General features: G+C 43.3%; 2 long non-coding RNA genes and 1 other non-coding gene across 3 annotated transcripts; 1 reads left to right on the plus strand and 2 right to left on the minus strand.

The window, feature by feature from the left end:
* Window positions 1-875: 875 nt before the first annotated feature.
* Window positions 876-21,469, minus strand: LOC114430261 (uncharacterized). The gene is made up of 4 exons (XR_003669971.1): window positions 21,222-21,469; window positions 8,334-8,337; window positions 7,540-7,548; window positions 876-888 (listed from the first exon to the last, which is right to left on the minus strand). It is a non-coding gene; the product is annotated as an uncharacterized LOC114430261 (long non-coding RNA).
* Window positions 3,710-4,205, plus strand: LOC114430262 (uncharacterized). The gene is made up of 3 exons (XR_003669972.1): window positions 3,710-3,782; window positions 3,854-3,977; window positions 4,081-4,205. It is a non-coding gene; the product is annotated as an uncharacterized LOC114430262 (long non-coding RNA).
* Window positions 10,780-10,851, minus strand: trnah-aug (transfer RNA histidin (anticodon AUG)). Its single transcript has one exon. It is a non-coding gene; the product is annotated as a tRNA-His (tRNA).
* Window positions 21,470-27,532: the final 6,063 nt, after the last annotated feature.

The raw sequence follows: 27,532 nt of genomic DNA on the forward strand, positions 1-27,532 counted from the left end.
GCCTACTGGGTGTATAGTGTATATAGAGCTTATGTATATAATGTACAACATGTATACAACAAATAGAAACAAATACATAAATACAGTCACAAAAATGTCTTTATTTAGTGTGACATATTGCACAAGTCACAGCTCCAAGAGGACAGAGGAAAAACAGCTACACCCAAATTCTCTGTTGCTTTCAGGATCACTCTATAACAGCTTAACAGGACACAGAGAACACCCAGTAAAATCATTGGTACACCTCTCCTGTACTTGGTAGTGACTCTGCAATGCAGGTGCATCCACAGAGCCACCCCACCATAAAGGGCCCTTACCATTCTTGTCATGGTTCATTCTCCCTCTTGCCATGAAGGAAAAACACTAAGCCAGCTGGACAAGTGAAGAACAGCATCTGCCTTCCATAAAAGCTGCACTTAAATATATATTAAGTGAAAAAAGAAACTGAAACGCTGTTGCATTAGTGGCTGTATACTTGCCACAAAGTGCACATTTCCTACATTGACATCATAGTCATGGAATGTGACCTGAATCATTGTACATAGCATAGATGTTTCCTCCACAGGATGACAAAAACACCATGCTGCAATTATAAATATACTGTTTATATAACCCCTCATAATACATTACTATTTATTGTGCTTGACTGCATTTTTGCATCCTGTCTGCCTGTAGAATACTGAATGCTAATCTGTCTGGACTGATGTAAGTGGTGCTCACTTTAAATAGAACAATGTTGCATCTGCAGGTCACTTCTCTTCCCTTCCTCCCTGCTGGTATGCCCAGGCTATTACAAAAACCCCATGTACAACAATGATTATTCAACAAGGATTATTCCTTATCTGTCCTTTAAGGAGTGCAGACATGTTTCTGACTGCTCCCACTCTGCTCTGCTCTCTGCTTGCTCTTCTCCTGTCCTGTGTTTTATGCTATGATATGCTCATAAGCATAGCATAATTGAGCATAGTTTCAATGAGCAGGTTTTCAGAGTTATGATACATGATATGCTCTCTGTATCTTCCCTGTAAGGACCCATACATTATTCTAACAAATGCTGCTGGCCTCAGGCACCTCTGCTTTGTCAAAATACAGTGTTTAACAATTCCAATCCATCTCTCCACGTGGCAGTTTGTGTCTCTGGTTTTGGTTGTGATGATCTGGTCTTTTTGGTCACATACATCCCTTTTCACATGTCTCAACATGAGACCACTCCAAAGGGGAAATATGCCAAGGCAGTTGTCAAAGAGATCATCAAGGACTGCAGGACAGAAGTAGGGAATGTCTTCAGGAAGTGAGGTCTCTGAATCCTCTTCAATTTCTGTCTGTACTTCCTCCAAGATGCTCTTAAACACATGTGTAAAGGGAGATCCTCCAACAATGGTGTTGACATTTCTTCTTTGTTTGTCATCTTCCAGAGCTAGGGGTGTGTCAGCATTTCCTGTTTGTTCCATGTCTGGAATGATTTTGTTTTGTTTGTTTTAATCAAGTCATGCAATGTCTCAAGATGTTTCTGGACACAACTGCTATTGTGTTTGGCTTTTAACACATGGCAGAGAGAACGGAAGATGGTGAGTGCTGCAGCCATTGAAGTACTGTTTTGCAACCTAGCAAATGCAAATGTGGCAAAACTTTTCAAGTTCTTATCTGCAGTTTTTTTCTCCAATTGCCTTACTGACAGCTTTAATCACATGTGCAGAGCATATGCACAAGACTGTGAATGTTTGTATGTCCTTCTCTGTCTTCCATTTAGAACACGTTGCAAAAGCTCTGTCTAAATAGCTGTCACTGCTCTCCCCATTGAATGATAACAGCACACTCTGCAGTAGTGCCCAACTGTTATCTGTTTCAACCTGTTTTACTTTCAGTGTTGTGTATTGTGATACTTTTCTGAGGAACTGCAGTAGCCAGAAAGTAGGATGGAGTGTTCATTGGTCATCATTTCACAGACTGGGAGGGGGGTGCATTTTGACCACAACCTGGAAGGGTTAGGGCATAGTATAGCAGTCGTTTACTTTGATTAGGGACCTTGGATACCACATTCCATGTAGCATCTAGATATACAGCCACATTTTTTCCTGCATGAGGATGCTTACTCCAGTCTCTGTGTACATATGTACTCCAAATGGATCAACCTGGTAATGCTGTATATATCCAGGTACCTTGTGAAACTTAAAATCACATTCCTTCATGAGAGACTGGGTGAGATACATCTCCATTAAAAAAATCCTCATGAAGTCTTTCTCTTTTTCCAGCCTCATAATGTGTTTTTCAAGCACATTTTGTTCAGGCTGTGGGTCATGTTTCCTGTTGATGAAGATTCTCAGTCATCCAGGTCGTCATACATAGAGAAGATTGAAGCAAGGCTTCTGGACTTGTAGAGTTTTCATGAAGACGTTTTGCTGCTCATCCAAACAGCTTCATCAGTTCTAACTGTTGGTGGGAAACATGGTTTATATGTGGTGGAGGACCTCAGTGGGTGGGTCTGGGTAAAACTTTCCATACTTACCTGTGATGTTCTGGCTGCCTGGGCCAGGTGTGTCTAACGACTGTGAGACTGCCAGAGGGGGGCTGGTTGACAGCCCTTTGTTCTTGCTGTGAGTATGTGCAAACTTCCTGGAATGGATGGAATCACTGCATTGTATGTGGTAGAAAGATGATGTCTGAGGCCACCACCTCCGTTTTTCCAGCAGGTCTAAACCATGGTTGGTTGGTTTCCCCACCAAACAGTATAACAGTATTTCTCACTAAATAAACATACAAGTTTATACAGACTTGGACATTGCACCAAAATAAACCCAATAATATTTGCATTCTTTCATCAAACATTACATTTAACACTGAACAAATAATGCAACTCTATCTTATAATCACACATCAACACATCAGGAGACTTATACATTCAATTGGAGCAACGTAAATGTGCTATATACATATACTTGATACAAATTACAGCGGAGCATTTCAGCGCGATAATGCCCGCTATGCACGCAGGAACGTGACGTCATTTCCGCTGAAAGGTCGGGATGCATGCAAACTTCCGGTAACTATTGAATGCGCGCTGGAATGCACACGCTATGCTAGCTTATCTTTTTTCATCACTGCTCGTCAATCTTCGCTGCAAACTTTTGTGTTTTTTTGTTACTATGCGTCTAACTCTAGCCACCTCTACATATAAATATGACATGTAAACGCACAAAATTATGCTTTCAAAAACGTGAGGACAGCAGCTCTAGCCACCACTGTTGTGTGCCTTTCTGCACAGCATCAGCTAGGTGTAATTCGTGCCTGAGTTTCCACACTTTCCCGAAAGATGAAGAGTTACAGAGACGGTGGGTAATTAACATCAGGAGAGACCGTTTCATAGTCACTAGTAGTTCCCGAGTGTGTTCACGACACTTTCTTCCTGGTGATCTGATCGAGTCTCCCACTCCGGCTGGAAGACGACGACTGCGGTCTGGATCCGTGCCTGTACTGTTTCATTGGAATAACTATAATACCCCAACCCCACGACCTGGAGTGTGGCAAAGAACAGAGCGGCCACCTAACATCAACCCTACAGAGACACAGACTGACATCCCCAATGATGATCCTCTTCAACATCCTGATCATGACTACTGCGCCGGTACTGACCCTGCTGCGCTGGATCTCGCCCTCAGCGAAAATGAAGAGCTACGTGAGGAAATATCAAGGCTCCGAAAGCAAATGGAGGACATAACCATCAGCAGCAAGTTCTGTTTAGAGCGGTTTTCTTCCTCAGATGAGGACATACGATTCTTTACCAGGTAAATAACTGTCTGTGTTTACGTAATAAGTATTTGAATGAATGCATTACTATAACTGTTATGTACCACAGATTTGCAAGTCACGCCCACCTCATGGCTTTTTGGAAGCAAATAGAGCCTGCCACCAACAAGATTGTACGGGTTACAAGAGCAAGGGGTGTAACAAAGACTGATCAGGTCTCTCACACTGCTACGGTAAATGTTTTTTGCCTTTACAAGGCATGTTATATCGTTAAGTTATGCAAATCGCTTTTATTTCTTACAGTAGGGTAGTAATAAGATCAATCTTTTTTTTCAGCTTCTTCAACCAATTGAAGAGTTCATCCTGTTCATGAACTACCTGTCACTGGGGCTGATGCAAAAGGATTTGGCCCACAGATTCAGAATACATCAGTCAACTGTAAGCCGCATTATTAACACCTGTATGATGTTCTGGGGGCTGTGGGTATTTGGCTAGATGAGGACACTGTGAAAACCTACCTGCCAGATGTGTTTCAGGACTATGCTGACACTCAAATAATTTTAGATTGCACTGAACTGAGATGCCAAACTCCAAATTCCCTTCTCCTCCAGAGCGAGGTATTTTCTACTTATAAATCACACTGCACATTCAAAGGGTTGATCGGGATGGCCCCTCACGGTGCAGTGACATTTGTCTCTTCTCTTTATGAAGGTGCCATAAGTGATAAAGAGCTCTTAAAGCAGTCTGGCATTGTGGCCCTTCTTAACCCATCTATGGCCATAATGGTGGACAAGGGTTTCCTTGTCAAAGACTGTGTTCCCTGCAAAGTCCACATACCCACGTTTCTGTCACAGAGAGCTCAACTGTCTAGGTCAGAGATCAGAAAGACACAATCCATTGCAAGACTGAGAGTCCATGTTGAGCGTGTGATTCGCAGGATCAAAGAACACAAAATATTCAGCACAGTGATACCCCTTGCACTTACAGGTAGCATTAACCAACTTTTTACTGTTGCCTGTCTTTTGGTGAACTATCAAAATGGTCCCTTGGTGAAAGCCTGGGCAAGAAATGGCTAATGTAAACATTAAAAAGAAACATGTATATGTAACATATGTATGTAATGATTTTTTTTACTTTCATTTGCAAAAAATACAATGAATACAAATGAATACAATGTACAATAACAATACAATTAACGGAATAAATGACTATATTTTAAAATGCTTGATTTCATGTTTTTATTGTTGTGTTGAATTCACTTATGCATGGAGAGGTATTTGGGCATGTAAGTGTTAAAGAAAAATAAGTCACACTTATCTTTCACCTCTTTCAACACAGCACTATCTCTGTATATGCGCTGCACAAAGATGTCATCATGGGCACAGATAACAAAATCACACCATTCCATACCGGTAATCAATAACTGCCCTTGGACCTGCCAATAATAGCCATGGTTCTTCTTCAATTTGTGTGTGCCATGGTCAACTCTGAGATACTTGCAGTCTATGTAACTTTGTGCATTTGGGCATTTAATTTCAACAAGCCCAAATGATGGACGCTCAAGTGGGTCATACACAAGCCCATCAGGGGATGCACCCAGCCAAGGTGCATCTGGATTAATCACTAGTCCACACTTGGTGAAGTTTACATTTTTCAGAGTTGCATAGTCCTTTATGGCCCCCATTTCCATTTCCAGACCCCTTTTCATGTGTGCCGTTTGTCGTGTCCCTCGAATTATCCTTTCTGCCAGGCTGTCTGCAGTCCTTGGACATCTAACATGGCTCACCTCTCTGAAATGTGAGGCAGTCACTCTTTCTCTCCTAAGTGAATGCCACTCAGGTGTCATGCTTTGGCATCTCGTTGCCTCCTCAATGAGGTGTGACTGTGACAAGGTCACAGACAATGTGCTAAGGTATAGCTGTTCTTGGTGTGTTGGAACAAATGAACATTCAGTTGGGTGTAGATGGTAACCTTGAAGCGGGACACTCGGGAATGGGGGTGCATCTTCATGTATGATAACACTGTCAGATGGAGGTGGTGGCTGTTGATAGGACAGTACACTGCCAGCTTGTACCTTCCCAAAGATGGAGTCCACAAGTGGCTTGTCAGCTGAGATGTTCATTTGGCAGATTAGTGGAAGAGATTCTGCCTTCATTCCAGCATAGGCAGGTCCAGGGTTGAGGGTAGAGGGAACTGGGAGCTCACCGCTGTAGGCCTTGTAAAGTGCAGATCTGAAATAACAGGTAGTCAACATTATTTGTCCACACTGTCATCTATTAACGAGCACAACTGGTATACATATGTATGTGCTTATGTGTGTACACAGAGGCAAAATTTAACACATTTAACAGCAACAGCAAAAAGGAATAACATTATCAATCAACAATCAATAGCAAACACACTGTTAAATTAAATTTGCATCTACATACCTAACTCCACTGGCTGAAGTAGCACCTGGTTTGGGCTTTATAACAACCATGGCATCCACAGGTCCTGGTTTCACCCCCTGTTTATTGAAACAGTGGTAGGAAAGTGACTGGTAAGTGTGACACAAGCATTAGATAATTAAATGATACAAACCATTGTTATGCCACTTCTGTTCCGTCTCTGTGCATGAAAGGACTGGAGGGACAACAGACATGCCACATTCAGAATAGTGAGCTGTCTGGAAAAGCAATGCAACCAAGTGGTTGCAGATCCCACAACCCGCTACACAAGTGCAGTAGCTGGAAATCAGCACAACTGGCTGTGAATCACGTAATGTCATCTGAAACGCACAGAGGCAAAAATAAAATGTTAAAAACGAAATCAGTATATAACCGCAATAGGAGCAAAACCTCTCCTGTCAGGTTGTTAGTGGTGTAAGCCACTCATATCCTGTCACATGTAACATTAGTGCTGTTCTGCATCACCCGCCTACTGGCATACTTGGCTATACTGTCTCATTCTTGTGCAGTATTGTACATGAACTAAGTAATGCAATAGTTCAACACTTACATGCCCAAATACCTCTCCATGCATAAGAACTTACACTCTGCCGACTCGGCCATGTTCCTGGCACGTCTGCACAGTCAGACCGGAAATACCGTTGCAACAGGAAACAGGAAGTTGGTCTGCAGTAGACAACTGAGAAGTGACAATGACAATGCCAAAGGTTCCACTTACCATTATAACACTTAATTCACTCATATTCACACAGGCATACCTTACAGGCATACCAACCATGCCGTGATTGGTCAGAATTGACTAGCTTCCGGCGCGGCCTCGGCAAAAGAAGACAGCTGAGGAAAAGAAGATACAAGCCGTATCTTCCTTCTATCGTCATGGGTAATGTTAGATCACTGGGTAATAAGATGGAAGAGTTAACATCTCTCACAAAGAGCGAGTGTGTGTTTCGTGAGGCGTCTGTAATGTGCTTTACAGAGACGTGGCTGCACGCAAACATACCGGACTCTACCGTGAGTTTAGCCGGCTTTCAGTTGGTACGGGCAGACAGGAACTGCACCGAGAGCGGCAGGAAGAAAGGAGGGGGACTTGCGCTCTACGTGAACAACCGGTGGTGCAGCCCTGGACACGTTACGGTAAAGGAGCGTGTGCAGCCCGGACATTGAACTGCTAGTGGTAAGTCTACGTCCGTATTATTTGCCCAGAGAGTTCTCTCACGCCATTGTACTCGCTGTTTACATTGCTCCCTCGGCTGAGGCGTCGCGGGCTACTGACGTCATCAGCTCTGTGACCGCGAGGCTTCAGACCCAGCACCCTAATGCCTTCATAGCGATTTCTGGCGATTTTAACCATCTTAATCTGAAATCAACTCTGCCCACTTTCAAGCAGTTTGTGGACTGTAAAACAAGAGAAAATAAAACTCTAGATTTACTGTATGCTAATGTTAAAGGGGCATACAGCTCCATAGCTCTCCCTCCCTTGGGCAGATCAGACCATAGCCTAGTCCACCTCAAACCCCAGTATATACCAGCAGTACAGCGGCAGCCGGTGACCACCAAAACTGTACAGAGGTGGACACCGGAAGCCCTGGAGACCCTGCAGGGATGTTTTGAGGTGACTGACTGGGATGTGTTCTGTGACACCCACGGTGAGGATGTAGACACACTCACAGACTGTATCACAGAATATGTTAATTTTTGTACAGATTCTCTAATCCCCACCAGGTCAATACGCTGCTTTCCAAACAATAAACCATGGGTGACAAAGGACATCAAGGCATCACTCAACAGAAAGAAGACAGCCTTCTTGAGTGGAGACAGAGAGGAGATGAGGAGGGCCCAGGCAGAGGTGAAGGAGAAGATTGGAGAGGGCAAGGAGAGCTACAGGAGGAAGCTGGAGAGCCAATTTGCCCGGAACAACTTGAGGGAGGTATGGAGTGGCATGCGAACCATCACCGGCCACAATAGGACCAGCTGATGGATGGAGATCTGCAGGAGGCCAACCAGCTGAACCTGTTTTTCAACAGGTTTGATAGTCCACTCCCTGACCACCCTCCCCCTCCCCCTCCCTGTGATGCACCATTAACACCTGTCTATAACAACAATGTACCTCCTCCTCCTCCCCCTCCCCCTAACCATACTAACCAGTCTCACCTCCCCGTCAATAACATCACCCTGCCCCCCTTACCCCACCTTCCATTAACAACCCCCCAGCCTCCCGGCCCCCCTCCCCCATCAGATCTCTCTCTCTGCTCTTCTGTGTCCACAGTTACCATCACCACAGAGGATGTGAGGAGGGAGTTCAGTCGCCTACGACCGGGAAAAGCTGCAGGACCGGATGGACTCAGCCCCAGAGTACTCAGGGACTGCGCCACACAGCTGTGTGGGGTCTTCCAGCACATCTTCTCCCTGAGTCTGAGTCTGATGACTGTCCCTGCCCTGTGGAAGACAACATGTTCCTGTGCCCAAGACCAAACACCCAAGCACACACAGCGACTACAGACCAGTTGCTCTGACTTCACATGTGATGAAGTCTCTGGAGAGGCTGGTCCTGAAACACCTGCGTGCTGTTGTGGAGCCATCGCTGGACCCCCTGCAGTTTGCTTACCAGCCCCGTATTGGAGGACGCCATCATCTACCTGCTGCACAGAGCACACACCTACTTGGAGGAGGCAGGTAACACTGTTAGAATCATGTTCTTTGATTTTTCCAGTGCGTTTAACACCGTGCAGCCTGCCCTTTTGAATAGAAAGCGCAGAGGTCAGGAGGCGGAGTATATGAGTGTGGTGGACAGCTTTGTGGAGTGGTGCGGACAGAACCACCTGCAGCTGAATGTCACAAAGACAAGAGAGCTGGTGGTGGACTTCAGGAAGCACCAGACACTCCCAAACCCGGTCAGCATCAAGGGTACCAACGTGACAACATGACATTGTGGACAGCTACAAATACCTGGGTGTCCACATTGACCACAAACTGGAAGCGCAAGAGCCTCTCCAGGTATATAGGTAGGTGTATAAACAGCACTTATTCAACAGATTTAATTAATTCAACAATGGATGTTTTTGAGGAGCAGCTTGCTGAGGCAGTGAGGAGATACGAGCATCTCCACAATACATCGCTGAGGACCTACAAAGACACGCTGATGGCCAACAACTCCTGGAAGGAGATACTTTGCACAGAAGAGAGTGTGTGTCACAAAAAGTGGCGTTACCTGCGCGACAGATTTGCAAAGGCAAAACACCGTGTGCATATTCGTCTCCTCGTCCATCTCCTTTAACAAAGCTGCAAAGTCCATAATGTCAGCTGCTGTACCTTCCTCTGTTAGCAAACACTGGAGGTGGGCTGTGTGTGATGCTGTTCCTGTTTGGTGTCTGACGTGCGCTGCAGTGGGGGGCCGTATTAGGAGTCTCGCGGAGTATGGTACCTCCGTGCGGAAAAGACCTTTTTTTTTATCTCTTACCACCCGTGGAGCGCGTTCTCCGCTCTTTGTCTCATGGAGTATGGATCCAGCTTAACAGCATAGTCATGTAGCATTGTTAAAGTGTAGACAGCATGACTGTGTCTCTCCAAAGAGTAGATGGGATGACTGCAAGTGTTATGGCGTTCATGTTCTTTAAATTTTGCCATTAAAACAGGGCTCCGCTTGCTTGACTCACACACGTTCCAAAAATGACAAACTGAAGCTCGGCTCAATCCATTGTTTTATTTGGCTTCAATTTGATTCCACAAAATTAAAATAAAGTTTACGTGAGGTCAAAAACCGTGTCGATGCCCCATCCTCCACAATGTCTTTCCCCGAGCAAACAAAACATCTGTTCCACCCCCTCACCTGGTGATAAAACAGCTGATCCTAATTTGACGTCACTTTGCCAATTACTAGACTTCATTCTATCAATATAGAAAACGTAAATAAATGGCTCTAACAGCAAGGATGGTTGGGAAGATGTTGTCGTAATGTGATGAGCCACTCTGCAGAACTGAGGATGCCACTCGGGGGAGTGGCCAAACGTCTCAATGTATTAAAGTAAAATATGACATGGTCCCAAGTATTCAGAGCCTTTGCTGTGACACTCATATTGTTGTAGCCATTTTTTGATTAATTTGGCACTGTACAATATTGTTTTTGGTTATTTAGTATATATAAGTTGTGCCATTATTATTATTTTGCAACCCGTAGCAAGTCTACATTTATGTTTAGTTAGGGTTTTTACGGGAAGAGGAGGTGTCGTCATATGGCTGCGCCTTTGGAGTAGCGTGGAGGGTGGCAAACAGTTTCTTGACCACCTTTGGCCAAGCGTTAATAATTTTGAGTGATTTTCATTTGAGTTAAATTATTTTGTATTTTTTTTAAGACCTTTTGTTCAGCTTTGGAAATAAACACCAAATGGAATGTAAAAGATGTGTTGGAGGTGTGTATAAGACGGCCACCCATTCACCCAGCCCGAACAAGTGTGTGTAACAAGTGCTCTGGATTGGGATGAGTCTGAATAGAACTTTGTTAGCTTTGTAAAGCTGTGTGGTAGTTAGAGAGGAACTGAAAAGAGTTAAACAAAAAGGAGTTGGCCTTCCAATGGAATAAAGTTAAACATCAGGGCTTGTCTAGGATTTGAACCAGGGACCTCTCGCACCATAAGCGAGAATCATACCCCTAGACCAACGAGCCATGTATGACACTTTCAGTTGGTGGAAGAACAACACAAAGCACATGTTCTTCGTAGTTTGACATTGGTAAAGATATGAACAAAGATTTCTTCTAATTGTGTCAATAAAGACTGAACACTTTGCATATCACTGTCCTCCACGAGGAGACTGTCCTCCACGAGGAGACTGTCCTCCACGAGGAGACTGTCCTCCACGAGGAGACTGTCCTCCATGTCTAAATAAGGCTTGCTGTCTAGCAGCTGGGAGAAATGTCTTTTTGTGGCTGTGGCATTAGGTCAACATTGAATCATTAAGTGTATTTGTTGCATAACAGGAAGTGGTCTTGTATTAGGGTGTGACCCTCCTGAGAAGCAGAACCTCTCCTTTATAGGGGCTGTCTTGATAACTGCCTCTCATTTCCACCTGTTGTCTGTTCCATTTGCACAACAGCAGCTGAAACTGATCCACAATCAGTGTTGATCCTAACTGGACAGGCTGGTTTCACACAAGTGTGGCCAGATCAACCTGTCTCTGGCAACAGGTTAAGTACCACAGGCTTCTGAACTGCTGTGATCTCCAACCTCACCTTTATTTCTAAGATATTTCAAAGGGTGGCTGCAAGTCAGTCCACCTACAGCACCGGTCTGTTTGAAGTGTTCCTGGATTCGACAATAATCTGTTAAATATCACAGACCGCACTTGAGTGAAATCAAGTCCTTTTAAGGCAGAAATAAGCCCCTGGACTCACTGTGGGGCCACAGTCACTTTTTGGCAGATAAAAACACCAGTTTTTGAGGTTTATTATTTTAAAGGGGTCTTCATGGTATAAATGTGCTGGCTGCATCATAAGTTCTTGTTATTTAATGATAGTTAATTATAACTTCCTGGACCTGCAGACTCTTTGTCTTCATATGGGCTGAATGAAGGGAGACTAGCACAGATTTGACATGTGTGACTTCCACATGCTTTCCTACCATGAATGGAACAAGTCAAGCAGCACATGATGTGTTTGTGTAACCCTGGAGATGTTAGCTGTACACGTGCAGAACAAAGACATGACCCACAGCAGACCATCATGTTTAAGGAGCAGCAGGAAGTCCTCTTCTTAGTAACATTTAGGTGAATGGGACGGCACATTTGATGTTTGACTTCATCTATGAACACATGTCTGCAGCATGTTTACTGCATTTGAACTGTTACTAATGTCATGATGCCAGCTGTGTCAGCTTTGTCTCCCTTTAAGTCCTCCATCTTCCTGCTTCATGTACTCTTTGTTGGATATCCTGTTTTATTGTGAAAGGACTCTTTCCTTCCTCTTGTGTTTCCCTCCTTGTTGGTCAGCTGCTCCACCATGATTGTTGTCACCTGTGTCTTGTTAACTCTTGTGTGTCCAAGTCTTGTGCTGCCCTTTGTCTCTGTCACTTTCAGAGTGACAGAGACAACACCTGTTGTTTCCTGCTCCTTCAGTGTCTTCAGTATGCAGTCTGTCCAGGTTTGGGTCCCTTGACCTTTTCTTTAATACTTTGGTAGTTTATAATTTCACCTGCTGTTTCTGTCACTTCTTTCATTATGAGTTAAGACTCCAATAAGTTCCATTAAACTCACAGTGATGTATGCAGACTTCATAGTAAAGCCTTTCTTCTTCATGCCTCCTCCCACCTTACCCATTAGGCACATGTGTTTGTTACCAGCAGCAACATGATTGTAGTAAAAAGCTCATTGAACACTATGCTATCCTGTTTTATTGTGAAAGGACTCTTTCCTTCCTCTTGTGTTTCCCTCCTTGTTGGTCAGCTGCTCCGCCATGATTGTTGTCACCTATGTCTTGTTAACTCTTGAACACTATGCTCAGGGCTCTTGGTAGTTGCTGCTTCTTCTCCTGTGCTCCTGCAGACACTCCCAGTCCTCCTCTCTGACTGAGCTCACCTGCTTCCACTTGCTGATCAGGAGACAAAGAACAAAGGAGGGAAGATGAGACACAGAGGGACATTTGTCCTTTTGTTAGCAGGGCTGCTGCTTGTTGTTGCTCCTTTAGAAAACCTGATGTTTTCTTGTTCGTTTAGTAGAAAATAATGAGTCTCTTTTGCTTTGTTGTCTCCTAGTTCAGCTTTTGTTCCTCTCCTTGTCCTCTGACCTGCTGAGGGATGTCAAATGGACTTTTAGCTGCACATGCTGGAAGATCATATGAAGATGTTCATGTATTGAAAGTTCCATGTAAGGAAAGCTTTAGCTCCTCTTCTTCCTCTTTGATTCTTGGATTCATTTGTCTTTGAAAATGACTCTGTCTTCTTCCTGCTTTTGCTTTTATCATGCATTGATTCATTTCCTCTCTGTCTCTGGCTTCCTGTTGTGTTGAAAGATCTAGTTTCCTTGTGTGTCTCTAGCTGTGTTCCAATTCAGGGTCTGCGTCACAACGCTGCATGAAGGCTGTCCCAATTCGCCAAATTGGTGGTCTGGGTGAAACTCACCAAGCAATAGCTCTAAGTGTCTTACCTGCGTTGGTCTGCCTGGTCTGTCTAACAAAACTAAATCAAACATTTTAAACCTTGAGTCTGAAGGTGTTCACATAAGTTCAACAGCCTGTAGTTCACCAGCTGCTTCATGTTTCTAACAGTTTTTCCCCACTTGGCAACACACTCCCTGATGCTTTGTCCTGGTCATCTGCTATCATGTTTATGGTGATTCTAGGGAGAGTTTCTGGCAGTATCTGTTCTGTGGTTACCGTTTGAAGAGTATTTATATTTCCCGCTGCCTGATCTGCAGCCTCATTTCCTTAGCCCTAAGTGTTGGGTGTTGTCAGTACTATTAGCGGCTGTCCCGTCCTAATGAAGAGCTGTTTTCTGCACCATTTTAGGCACTCCTGCTGCATGTCTGGTACACTATGGTTGTCTTTTATCCATCGCATCAAAATGAAAACTCGGATACATTAACACCTCCCCCTTTTTTCAGAAAACAGAGGTTTTGTGAACCATTCACAACTCCCTCTGTTTCAGAAACATCAAGGTGGAACGGAACTGAGCAGTCAGGAAGAGCCAACTCAACTGCTCTTGCCAAAGTTGCTTTAAGATCAATAAATGACTGTTCAGAAGTCACTATCCACTCAAGAGTAGCAGATGGGTTTCTCATGCCTTTGACATTAACCATCCTTCGAAGGGACACGGTCAGAGTTACGTAGTTGGGAATGTAATGTCTACTGTAACCAGTCAATCCTAAAAAAGACAACATTTCCTTGACAGTGCGTGGGCGTGAATGGTGTAGAATGTTTTCTTTGTGTGATGGAGAGACGCCTGATCCTTTCCCTGACAGAGTACGGCCTAGGAATGACATGTCTTTCTTAGCCAATCTAGTCAGTATAGAATGAGTAGCAGCTAGACGTTTTCTGTAGAAGTTGATGCAAAGAATATCTTCTACATACTGTACTACAGTGGTATCAGGAGGGAGAAAGCACCCAGTCAACATGTCTTTAAGCACATGGTTAAACATACCAGGAGACAGGCTGAAACCTTGTGGAAGCCTTGTGTCTCTATCTCATGCAGCTCACTGCGTGACATCATCCTGGAGACAACAGCCCTGAAATCTCCCATCAGTGATATTTATTATAGGGTACATCCCAGGAGGTGGGGTCTGAGATAAGGCAGCGGCTACTGTGGAGGCAGGCGAATAAGGAGGTGGTATCTCCGCCTCCTCAGTTCCCTCGCTCTCCACTTCCTGTTCATTGTCAGTTCTACTCTCGGACTACCTGGAGTCCTCATCAAGACAGTAGTGTTGGGAGGTTCGACTCTTTTTACTGACTCAAATCAGTTACTCTCGAACCCTCACTTGAACGAATCTTATTGTGAGTCATTTCGTTCATTTTTACAGCCGGTGGCGCCGTGTCCCTCTGTAGTATAGTGCCGCGCATTGATATGGCACAAAGTATAATAAGTATAACTACCACAAGCAATTCAAAGCATGTGAAAACATAAGAGGGCAAATACACACCACGGTACAGTGACTTCTGTCCTGCATCCTCCCTGCCAGTGTTGTTTAACAGTGCCACAGTGACTAGGTAGCTGTCACGTGACAAATGAACGAGAGTGTACTGCTTCACACACACGAGCTGTGAACGAGAACGAATCTGTGCAGCCTGTGGAGCTTGTCACGTGACAAATGAACGATGAGCGAGAACGAGGAGGAGAACTGCTTTTTACACAGCCTGGACTGCCTGTCACGTGACAGCTGGTAGCGGAAAAGTGGATGCAAAACTCATTTTGATGATTAGTGAGACAATTAAACAACAAGTAACAATGAATAAGTTCTTTAAAATGTTTACATGAAGCATATACTGTGTCCAAAACGTTATATTATGTTGTCCTTATTACTTGTTGTTGTATTTTATTAGTAGTAGTAGTATAATAAGAGTATAACACAAAATCAACATGTTGATATAACATGTTATAACACTATAACACACTTTATACTATATACACAACACTATACACATCTAAGGGACATAAATACAGTTAAATACCAAAAGTTAAATAAGAATAAAATTAAATAAAACCAAACCAACAAAAACAATATTGCACAATTAAAAGTAAATAGGACCTGCTCTAAGGCAAGTTGGCATTCAGAAAAACAAGCTCGCGGACCTTGGAGGGGCTGAGCCTGTTCCTTCTGTCTGTAATGATCTGCCCAGTCTTTGAGAAAATTCTCTCAGATGGCACAGATGTGGCCACAACGCACAGTCTCGTCTTCATTACCTCACACAGAGATTTAAAGACAGGTGAGCACATCCTCCACCATGCCAGAGGATCTGATGTGCGGGATAGGAGTGGCTCTGCCAGGTAGGCCCGCATCTCCATCATGGCAGCAGTTGAGGTGCTCGATGTGGCAGATTCTGATGAGGTGGAAGCCCTGGTGGTTGCTACCCTCTCATCAAAGTCTTCCCAAAACATGGCCCCTCCACTGGTAACCGCAGCTGGAACTTCACCCTCCTCCTCACTGTGACTGGGGTGAATGTGTGCTGCAGCAGCTGTGACCCTCTTTACAGCATCATCTGCTGCCTTATTGTTCACAAATGCTTGCTTTTTGAACCTTGGATCCAAACAAGTAGCATCAGCAAGCTTCTCAATATGCTCCACCTTGCTGAACCTCTTCTGCATCTCGGCCATTAGGCTGTCCACCAGTTTTATAACAGGTTCATGGATGGATGGGTTTCTTTGATGGCGGGCAACAATTCTCTGAAGACCCCTTGCCATCAGGATCACTTTGGAGGCAGTCACAAACCTACAGACAGAGTTTGATTATTCAAATGTTGTTCTCAAATGGAGTTATAACAGTGTACTATTACAAATCAATGTTATGCTGTCATGAGTAAAAAATACAGTTATTATTCCATCACTAACTAGAATTTTTGTTTAAAATATGAAGTTTGTGCTTAATATGTATATTATGTACATTTAGAGCCAAGTTATAGGAGTCAAAATTATTTCATGTGTACACTGCTTTGTCCGTTGGAAGTGATTATAATTTAATATAACATTAATCATACCTCTCAGCGCTCACTTCAACGGTGACCTCCTCAAAAGGTTTGATAATGTCCACTGTTTCTTGAACAATTCCCCATTCGTCTGTGGACAGTGTTGATAGAGGTGCATTGATAAGTGCCAGGGTGGGGATGACTGGATCCTTGGCTTCAATGAACCTTTTTAACATGTAGTATGTTGAATTCCACCTGGTAGCCACATCCTGCTTCAAACGCAGCTGCTCCTGGCCCATCTGTTGCTGTGTGGCCTTCAGCTTGTCTGAAGCAACTGTGCTTCTGTGGAAATATTCCACCACAGCTTTTATTTTTTGAATTGTGCCCTGGACCTCCCTAAGTGCAGCTCTAACAATGAGGTTTAAAACATGGGCAAAGCATGGTATGTGGTCCCAGTGCAGATGGTCTCTCAGGGCTGCCACAATGTTGCTGGCATTGTCTGTGACACAAGCTACAACTTTGTCACTGACACCCCATTCATTTGCAACTCTCTTCAGCTCACTTGCCAGGTGAGCAGAAGTGTGTCTGTCTGTCAAGACAAAACAGTCTAGGAGATGGGAGGTCATTGCAAAATCCTGTACATAGTGACAGGTCACAGACATGTAGCTTGTGGTCGTCACAGAAGTCCAGCAGTCAGTTGTGAAGCATACAGCAGGAGCACTTCTGATTTTTTCTAATAGTTCAGCTCTTAGCTTACCATACATCTTAGGCAGTAGAGCTTGAGATAATGTTTTCCTGCTAGGCAAAGTGTATGAAGGGTCCAGGGTCTTTGAAAATTCTTTGAAGCCTTTATCTTCAACAATTGAGAATGGCTGATAATCAGTTGCTATCATTTTAACCAGTGCTTCATCCAGTTTGCTCTGCCTGAGTGGATCAATTGGCCTTGTAACATAAGTTCCCATAAGTGTTTGTTGTGGCCTCCGTGGCCTAACTGCTGCTTGGGTGGTGCTGGTGGTGGTGGTGGGTGCTGCTGGTGTACTAGATGTTGCAGCAGCAGCGATTGGAGGTCCAGATGAAGTGCTGCTGGAGGAGATATTTGCAGCTGCTGCTGTGGCCCCATCGTCACTCTCCACTCTCACTTGTGCTAACTGCACAGTTGGATGTCCTGCTTTAAGGTGTCTTCTTAAATTTGATGTGCTTCCTCCTTGGGTGGATAAAACTCTTTTGCAAATATTGCATTTTGCTCTAGTGGATGAAACTTCACTAAAGTGGCTCCAAATGTCGCTCCTTTTCCTTCCACTCATTTTCCTGACCTGCTCAGACCTTCGTTGTTTGTGTTCTGATTTAACCCTGACAGTGTCAGGCTGACACCTAATGTAAATGTTGGGGGATGGGTGGCGGTTGGGTCACAGCCCCCTATGGATGACAGTAGCGCTCAATTTGTGGCACAGGATCACGTCACTCCTAATAGCCCACTCTTAATCGACATTAAAATGTAACAAGGTGAAAAGCGTTCTCATGAGAGTCAAACAATTGCAACTTTTCACACCCTTTCATGCCAGACATCAACAATTAACTCAGGCAGTGGAAAACAATGTATCAATAACAACGGCAACTCGCGACGTTAATCAGATTCGCACTGCTGATGCAACACCGGCATGTGCCGTGACAGAACTCCAGTGAACTCCGTGTTGCGCTGTCAAAGTGTAAACGCTGACAGACAGAGTGACAAAGTGGTCTTTAAACGAAGATGCACACTTCCACCTCTTTTTCTCATTCAATGCTAAACAGTTATGTGTCTGTCAAACAGACTGAAGGGGATACCGCATCAGCAGAGCAGGGTTATGCACAGATTAGTTTAGGACAGGTAAACGTATTATAATAATAATATTTCTCATTAAATGAACACAGATATGTGCAGCAGAGTGGATGAAGTACATGAACTATTAAAGTTTAACATGATTAAATTAATATGATTCAATTTAATAAAATGGTTACATATGATTTCATGACTGGATAATGTACTATTATATTTATTATTTAATGGCAGAGTATAACACAAAACATGATGTCATTTTAGAAAGCATTTATTTACAAACACACTTTACATTATATACACAATAACACTACACATCAACAACAAGCAAAGACCATTAATTATAATTTCATGAATACATAGCGTTTGCCTGGTGTCACGTGACAAATTGAGGAGCGTCAGATATCAGACATTCATTTCCTTGTTTGTTTCTGAGTCCACAGCCCCGCAGCTGAGCTTCAGCTCTCGCGTGACAAATGAGCAATCCGGAACGATTCGTATGAACGATTCGTATGAACGATCTGTGAACGAGTCGCAAGTTCCTTTGCTGATCATTTGCTGCTGGCCAATTGGCACACAGCCTGAGTGGCTTGGCCGTCACGTGACAACAGAACGAAGATCCGGGGGCTACCGCGACTCAGGAACGAATCATATCTGTTTCCTGTCCTGCCAACTGAGCTTTATGCGGCTGCCTGCCATGTAGCGAAAGAACGAATCACTCACTGAGGGGACTCGTTACCCCGATTCATATAAAAGATTCTTTCATATCGAACGAATCGTTCACGAGCAACACATCACTACAAGACAGCAAAAATATGCCTGATACAAAGCTTGCCTCTTTTCTTCTGCTGCTTGCCCTGCTTTATTGAATTTATTTCTCCTCTCGTTCCATCTTATATTTGCTCTCCGCTAGTACAATTACACTCTTCAACGGCTTCCTATCATGTCCCTTAACTTCCTGTTCAGTCACCGCTTCACAAACCACTGCTTCCATTTCAGCAGCTGCCTTCTGCTTGTTGTCCGGACCTGCCTGTCCGTGACAACGTCTTAACATCTTACACATCTGATCATCAATTGTCTTCCATTTAGACATGATTACCACTTACAAATTCCTTCTATACGTTAAAATTTAACTTCCTATGTACCTTCTTCTGTAGAAATGAAAGGATTTTGTAGCTTGCCTAAATTTTTTTTTGTAGAAAAAAGGCTGCTTGACAACTGGAGCATGGAGATGTTGATTAAATGACAATATAGTGACACAGGCTGAAGTCTTAGAAATTCCCAGTTAAACGTACATAGTAATTGGACAAGAAATGACCATTTTGAACAGGTTTTTCTGTAGGTATTCCCAGGCGCTCTCCAAAAAGTGCTCCAAATGGACACTTTGGCACCAAAGTGCATAACTCTGGAATGCTTCAACATACAGACATCAATGAGAGCTCTAATGAAAGGTGCCACTTAGGAACCTCATTCCATATTTAGATTTGCTATTAGCATTATTGAAATAATGTTAGTGATGCAAAAACACATTGAATGCCCATTATTCTACTGAAACTGAAATTGTGCATCAAAAGAAAACTCAGAACAAGAGATATGGTCAAAAACAACACCTTTATCTAAACAAACTACTTACAGCAAACTCTTTACTTGTTTATAATTCCACATTTCACAGTCACGTGTTGTTCTCAGTATGCCACTGATTGTAACAGTCACGGGCTGCTACAAAGCACAGTGCAACATCACAGCTAGAACACTTGATGCCTTGCATGCACCCTTGCCCAGTAATCTTGTGTTCATCAGACTCATGACGGAGTCAGAGCTCAGCCCCTTGCCACTGGCTGCCTCACTCTATCCTTCATACACAAAGAAGTGTGTGTATCCATTTTTTGAGTCAGCCAGGACAAAAAGCTTGAACCCCCAGTGCACAGGCTTGTTCTTGTATTGTTTGAATACAGTGCAGGCTTTTGATGCAACCATCCTCTCATCAATAGAAATCTCCTATCTTGGGTGGAAGTTCAGACGACAGGCTTCTCTAATTTGAGAGTACAGTGGCTGTACCTTGCCCATGCGGTTGAAGTCTGCTGTGCCATGTTTTGCCTCGTTTGCTGCATCATCTGCAGCACTGCTCAGGTGAAGAGCCTGGGAGATGGCGAAAAACCTTTTCCTAGACAGGACAGTCTTGGGAAACTGCACGGAATACAGCTTGCCTCTCCGCCAGTAATCTGTCAGTACTGAACATTTCACAAACTCCATGTAGATTACAATGGCCAAATACAAACACATCTCCTGCACTGTGATGTCCTTCCAGGGTGTTGAAGACGTGCTGTGGGTGGCTCTGCCATGCTCATTGCTGTTTTGTACAATGGTTTGAAGAATGGTCTTAGTAAAAAAAAAAAGCTGGAAGAGCTCCAAAGCAATGTATTTAGCTGCCACTAACAGCTGTAACCCTGGCTGACGTGCAGGGCGGAAGCTAGGCTGGGGTGGTGTTATGTCACAGACGTCAACACCAAACCACCTTTCCTCAGATGGTTCTCCTTGTCTGCCGCTGCTGCTTCTGCTGCTGGCTCTTCCTTTTCCTCTTCCCCTCCCCCTCGCTCTTGTTTTTCTGGGGGGGGGGGGGGGGGGGTATCCTCAGATGAGGAGCTACTTGGAGGATCCAGTTGATCAGTTGTCCATGACCTCCTGGCAGGGGCAAAAGAAAAGGTTCTCATTCACAGAAAAACTGTATCTGTATTCATTGCTCACCTCACAAATCAATAGTAAAAGTGCACACCTCCCCCAAGCAGGTAAACAAAACAGAACAAAGGACCCACACAGGTAAATGAAATAGAACACAGTGTTTGCCTAAAAATGCAGTAAATATATATAAAACAAAATAACTATAGATGTATGTATGTCTGTATGTATATATCAGATATTCATTCACAGAACAACTGTAGCTGTATTCGTTGTTCGCTTCACAAATCAGTCCTCCACAACTACTTTTGGAGGAATAGTAAAAGCGCACACCTCCCCCATACAGGTAAACAAAACAAAGGACACAAGACTGTATTCACTAATTCTTCGAAACGTCTACATTCTGTTTATAAAACTGCAACATGTATAAACCTTACACTTACCTGTCATGGATGATATCTTCTCCTTCAATGAACATGTCTTCCTCCACCGAGTCAACAGACGACACATAACTTTGTGCATCCGACACATCCTCATCAGAAAAGTTGCTTTCCCGTCTCTTACACTCTTCAATGGTGTATTTCTTCTTTTCCACACGTTTTGCCATCTCTCTAGTCGCTGGAAATACCACTGGAATGGAGATATACGCTCACTCTCACTGTTACGCATGTACGCACGGACAGCCGGCATCCACTGTTTATGTTTACGCTTAGGCCTGTAGCCCACCCCCCTTCATGTGGGACATCCCCGTGACGGAAATTTTATTGGCTATACGTCCATTGCATCAGATTCAGCTTCGAATATAATGGGCTGAAAATACAAGCGTATGAGTAGGGAGGTGCTTCGCTCGATATAGTCACTCATTGGATACTTTTGGCTCAGGACAGGCCCTCGATCCTTTTGTATGGTCAAACGAGCTGTCAATCAATAGCTTAGGGAAGTGGCTTTCCAACGAGGTATAGGTTGTCAACAAAGAGCACAGAATGGCTGCGGCTGAACTGAGATATTGCAGTGAAACATGAACCATCCCGTATTTTGCTATCCTCGCCTAATTTGCATACCCAAAAGAAAAAGCTTATAACAGAAGAACTGTAAGGCCAATCTGCCTGTGAGAGACATCTTTTAAAAGATAATTCACTCTAGTTTCTATATATATCTATATATATATAAAAGTGTGGGTAGAGCACATCTTAAACTGCATCTGTTCAAATATTGATCTTTTTTCTTTTTTTGGTGCTCAAAAATAATGTAATATATTTGAAAACCCTGACAAAGAGATGCTTGACAGTTGTCAGTTGAAATATACACAGGTCTTCTACATCTTGTCAACCACACCTGTACAAAATTTCACACCTCTAAACCAAACTGTATGGAAGCTGTGGACTGTTTTGTCTGTGGTGTCACTTGCATCTCCAAACCTCTCCAAAATGTGTCCAAATGGCCAAATTGTGCCAAATGCAGTTTCACACTTCTTTGACCCTGAAACTCACAATGAAGCATTTTGATTACAAAAAACTTTTTTGGTCAATTTTTTCTCACATGTCTATGTCAAGCTTGACCGCTGTGGTCACCATACATTTACTGGGTGGTCATTTTAGGCACATATAACGTATAATATTTGAAAGAACATGAAAAACAGTTTTGTATATGTAAACATGTATGCAAACATACAAATGTAGCAACAACAACAAAAGTGGAATACGTAAAAACTGTTTTTTTGCATGAAATGTACAATAAAATAACAACTATAACTTTACTGCCTGAGATTGTGTGATGAATCCAGGAGGCGCTCAGAGTAGATCTGCTACATCTAAGAGGGGAGATCTTACATCTTAGACATCCGATAGAGATGAGCCTGGCTCATATTTAGAAATTTGGTCCGTGACATCACGGATGAGGGAAAGGAGAGCTTAGACCCTCTCCAGTAATCAGATAGCTGGGACAACTTCACTAAGCCCATGTAAATGACTAGTGCTAGATAAGATAGCATGTCCTGAAGAGTAAAATCATTCCATTTCCCCTTTTTCCCTGCTGGAGACTCGCTCCATATTTATTGCTGTTATCCAGCAAAGTGCTAATTACAATGTCTGTAAAAAACAGCTTCAAAAAAGTGTAGTGGAGTGACAGCATGTCTGCTTCTCTGCTGTGGTCCAGGCTGTCTCACAGGCAGGAAAAGCAGTGATGGAGGCTGCACATCTGCAACATCTGCTGTATGCCACTGGTGTGTGAATGTGTCAGAGTGTGAACTGGCAGGAGAAGATCTGCCTCTCCCACCTCTCTTCCCCATCCTCCCTCTGTGAGCACCTCTGGCTTGCAGTTTCAGAAGCCACACCTCTTTGAGTCAGGGTCATGCTGGAGCCCGCGGAGCCGGGAGTAAGGAGGCCTTCTGCGACGCTTGGGCCTTTTTGCTTCTGGCTCCCAATCAGACCCACTCTCCTCCTCCAACTCAGATGGTCTACAAAGCACAAGATAATATAATAAAAAAATATATAAATAATATTGCTGTTGGCAAAATATAGACTTAACATCGTTGACATTTCTTCTCTGCCCAGTCATATTCGGGGGTGCGTCTTCTCTTTACGCATTGTCATGTGCTGCCACTGCTACAACCAAACCATGTGCCAGAATGTGGCTGTGACCTTCAAGCAGAGTTGCTCAGCTTCTGTGTCTGTCAGTCTGTCAGGTTGTTGTTCTTGATGGCTGACTCTGTGGCTGTGATGAGGTCCACCACTGGGATCTGCTCTGGAGAGATGGCAAAGTTGAGTCCTTTGGCCAATACTTCTTTTTCCGGCTGGCTCAGTTGTCTGTCTGAAAGGTTCTTTACCCATTTGTCCTGGGTGTCCTGCTGTGGCGGTGAGTGGTCTTCCCTCCTCCATGTGTGAAGGTTAGCTGCATTGTTAACAGAGAAAACAGTTTTCAATTTATGGAATTTGCGTTTTTGTCGTTTGTAGATTAACACAACATGTGCTTACACCAGAATCAGTCCTGTCAGGTGATATGAACAGGACTTCCTCCTCCTCCTCCTCAGGTTCAGACAATATGTAGAAGTCCTCTATAAAAACACATACATTCATTAAGTATGTGTTCTTTATGTGTATAGAACCACTGTCCTCTGTGGACTAGAAGATACTGATAGAGACTGATACCATCAAGGCCACAGCAACAGTAATTCTGTTTCTTCAGTTAACCTGTCTGCACAGAATTAGTCTCTGAAACAACATGTAGAGGATCAGACTTTTAAGCTGAGGGTGCAGGGTTAAAGCCCCTGTTCAGGCAGAACTCCTGCCACACTGCTTTCAGATGGTAACCACCACAGATCTGTCAGCCTCATATCATCTTTGCTTATGTAAGTTTTAATTTCTGTCCAATGAGAGACAATTATCAAGACAGCCCCTATAAAGGAGAGGTTCTGCTTCTCAGGAGGGTCACACCCTGTAATACATTCGTTACAAGCCTTCTTCTATGAATCAACAGCAATTGTAAACAGTCTTCCATTAACTTTTGGAAGAGACCAAAGGGAAAGGGGATCATCAGCAATGTGTTGAATTTGTGGATCGGTGACAACCTTCAAACTTCTGAATGAGATAGGACTGTATTTAAGACTGGAAGGAAATTAGGCACAATTTTAAAAATTCCCTAGGGAATCGAACCCAGGCCATGGCAGTGAAAGTGCCGAATCCTGACCACTAGACCACCAGGGACACTGGGCAGGTTTCATTTGAGCAGGTTTCACTTGAGCAGTTGTTCCACAGACTTCTGATGATGTGATATATGACCTACTTTTGGTATGTCAGGACACATCACGGAGAGGAACTGGAGGATCCGAGGGGCCTTTGTGCCTCATGATCTAAAAACAGTTCTGAGAGGCAAGTCCGGGTCAAACAGGTTAATACAGGTTACAAGTGAACATGACAGGAATTGGAATGCTGGCGTTCTAGTCTGCTGCAAGTCCATGTAGAGCTTTAAAAAGAATAACAGTCATTATTGTGGAACAGAATTCAGCTCCCCCTGAATGGAAGGCAACATGAAAATCAGCATAACAGAATGAAACGCAGGTTTTCAGAATGAAAGCCAGCGTTGTTGTTGTGCCACTTCTACTTTACATTGATACGAATGGCCAGAAAACTATGGAGCCAAATCGGGGTCATAAGTTTTGTTAACCTGAAAAAATAAAATTCATTCAAACACTAAAATTTGAAACTGAAAATGTATGTTTTGATGTTGATTTTTTTCAGTTCAAAATTTTTTTGGAATCAACTTTGAAATTCTGAGGCAGAGCGTGCTCTGGGCTGAGGCCTTAGCTCGGCCATGGTGCCTTCAGGGAACATCGGACGTGTGCTCAGTTAAACTCAACATGCGCGATCTATCGTATTGACGTGACTGGCTGCAAAACACTGACACCAGGCAAAGTTGTAGACAGTGTTGCATCAAAAGGGAGAATATTAATAATTTGTGGAAGCGATAAGACGCTAAACACATCATGCAGGCCTCCTGGCGGACCCTGTAAGGAATCGGCTGGCTGTCACTCTGTTCCTGGGAAGATGACATGAAGAAACTTTGACATGACAGATATAAAATAATGCCTGAGCCTCCCAACTTGTAAAATAACTTGTTTTGTGCATGTTTACATGAAATATTTGCATCATGCAATCTAACTGGCATTTAAAGCGTTAAACTCCTCCAATGATTTCATGTTTGGTAGTTCTGAGCAGTCCTGAAGTTGTTCCACATATTGATGCAGAAAAATATGAATCTGTTCAGTTTTTAGAGCAGTTTTTAGAAGCGGACATTTTTGTCCCTGATGACACAAAGGGTAGTAAATGTGTTTCCCAGTGTTCTGGTGATGGATCAGAAACATTTACATTTGAATTCTAAAATTTGTGTTGAACTGCCCGATTGCCCTTTTTCTCCTCAACCTGTGACGTCGGCGGAACTGCGATCACTCACCTGCTCCTGCCCGGGACGTTAAAAAGAAGCAAGACACAGAGAAAGACTCAGAGAGACACTGCAGCGCTACCACGCAGCTGTGGACCTTTCTGAACCAACCCTGAAGCACAGCCGGTCAGAGCGCGCTACGATCGCTGCGTTTAACTGCGCTAAATCTTTATGGCGCTGTCGCGGTGCGTTCAATGACGCTCCGTAAATGTGCGCTTTTACACGTTTATTTTGTGTTTAGTTATTTTGATAAGATTGATTTTAAACATGTGGTAAAAGCATAAATTATTAGTAAAACACTGCTTCAAACTAAAGCTGTGGAATCCAAACATGTTCAGGGACATTAGTGGCAGATGTAGCCAGGTATAAAAAGACCATAAGACCATAAGTGTTATTGAAACACTGCTCACATGAACAGTAGTGAATGTTTGAGCACTTTAATGCCAAGTTCTCAGAAATGATATACTTAGATGTACTGAATGTTGTACAACTGAAAGTTAGATTAGAGATTTGAATAGAGATTAAGATTAATGTCAGAGTTACATGGAAAGACTTATGTTTCTGACATTTGATGTCCTGAATGATGCATCTGAGAATTAATGGTGTTGAATGTCATTTTCTGACCTGGTCTGTAGGTCAGGGTTTTTTTTGAGGACGGATGTTGTCCAGGACCAACATCTGTGCTGAAACCGATGGCGAGCCAAGTCCCCTGAAGAGATTCCAGCACCGAGTAGATATCCACGTATACACACCCATTCACACTTACATCACAGAACAAGCATCCTTGGAACAAGGTGAACTGCCGTAACTCTACAACCCATATACCTGAGACCATTAAGGGCCCCAACGGGAAATCTGTCATTTTTATAGTGTGCACACTATTTCTTTTTCTTTTCCTAACTCTTTGAGTTTATTTTATATTTTTGTACAAACCAGACAAATGATCTTGTCATTTGTAATAATATAAGAGTGGCTACTCAACTGTTCCTCTTGTGTCTGCCTCATTATTGCTGCTCAGCACACTGGCTCCTGTCCAATTTGGTTTCTTCTGATTCTGGTCAACCTGATCTGATCTGATCTGAACCTGATTCTGACACTACAAGATTCAATAAAGCAAAGCAGAAATAAAGCGATGACTGAGTGGAGTCCAGCTGACCTTCAGTCACAAAGAGTCATCCTTTCAAGTGGAAACACTGCAAAACCATATAACACTGGACAATGTGTCTAGAGAGAGTCTCTGTTACACAAACTGTGCCATATGCACCAACACAGATACAATGGTGCCGGGTAAAGAGGCAAAAATACCCACTGGACAAAGAAGTCCACAGTGACCTGAGGGTTAAGTGCATCCAAAACCTGCCCACACTGCAAGATCTGTGTTCAGCTGTGTACAGTGAGTTGCTGTTAAACTCTTCTTAAGGTGACAGCTGCATTTGCAGACTGAGTAAAAGCACATTCAGGGATTTTTCTACAAAATATTTGATGTGTACAAATGATTATTTTCTACCTACATTTCTCACTGTTAATGTCATTTTAAAACATGTTCTGGTCATCTGGAGTATTGTTGCTTCCACCAACACTAAACACATTTATTGTAAATATGTAGCTCATAATAGGACCAACAAGGCAAAGTTTAAATGTTGCTGTGTTAGACATTTACAATAAGTTTAAATACATACATGACTTTAACAGCTTGCAGCTTGCAGTTTGGTACTAAGTGCATATGTGGCTAGGATTAGTGTGAAGTACATGTATTGCATTAAGGATGCTGCTGGAGTGCAGTAGCATTGACTTAAACCCAGTCTGCACTCTCAT

Source organism: Parambassis ranga, unplaced genomic scaffold, assembly GCF_900634625.1.
Source record: "Parambassis ranga unplaced genomic scaffold, fParRan2.1 scaffold_22_arrow_ctg1, whole genome shotgun sequence".
Classification (NCBI taxonomy): Eukaryota; Metazoa; Chordata; class Actinopteri; family Ambassidae; genus Parambassis; species Parambassis ranga.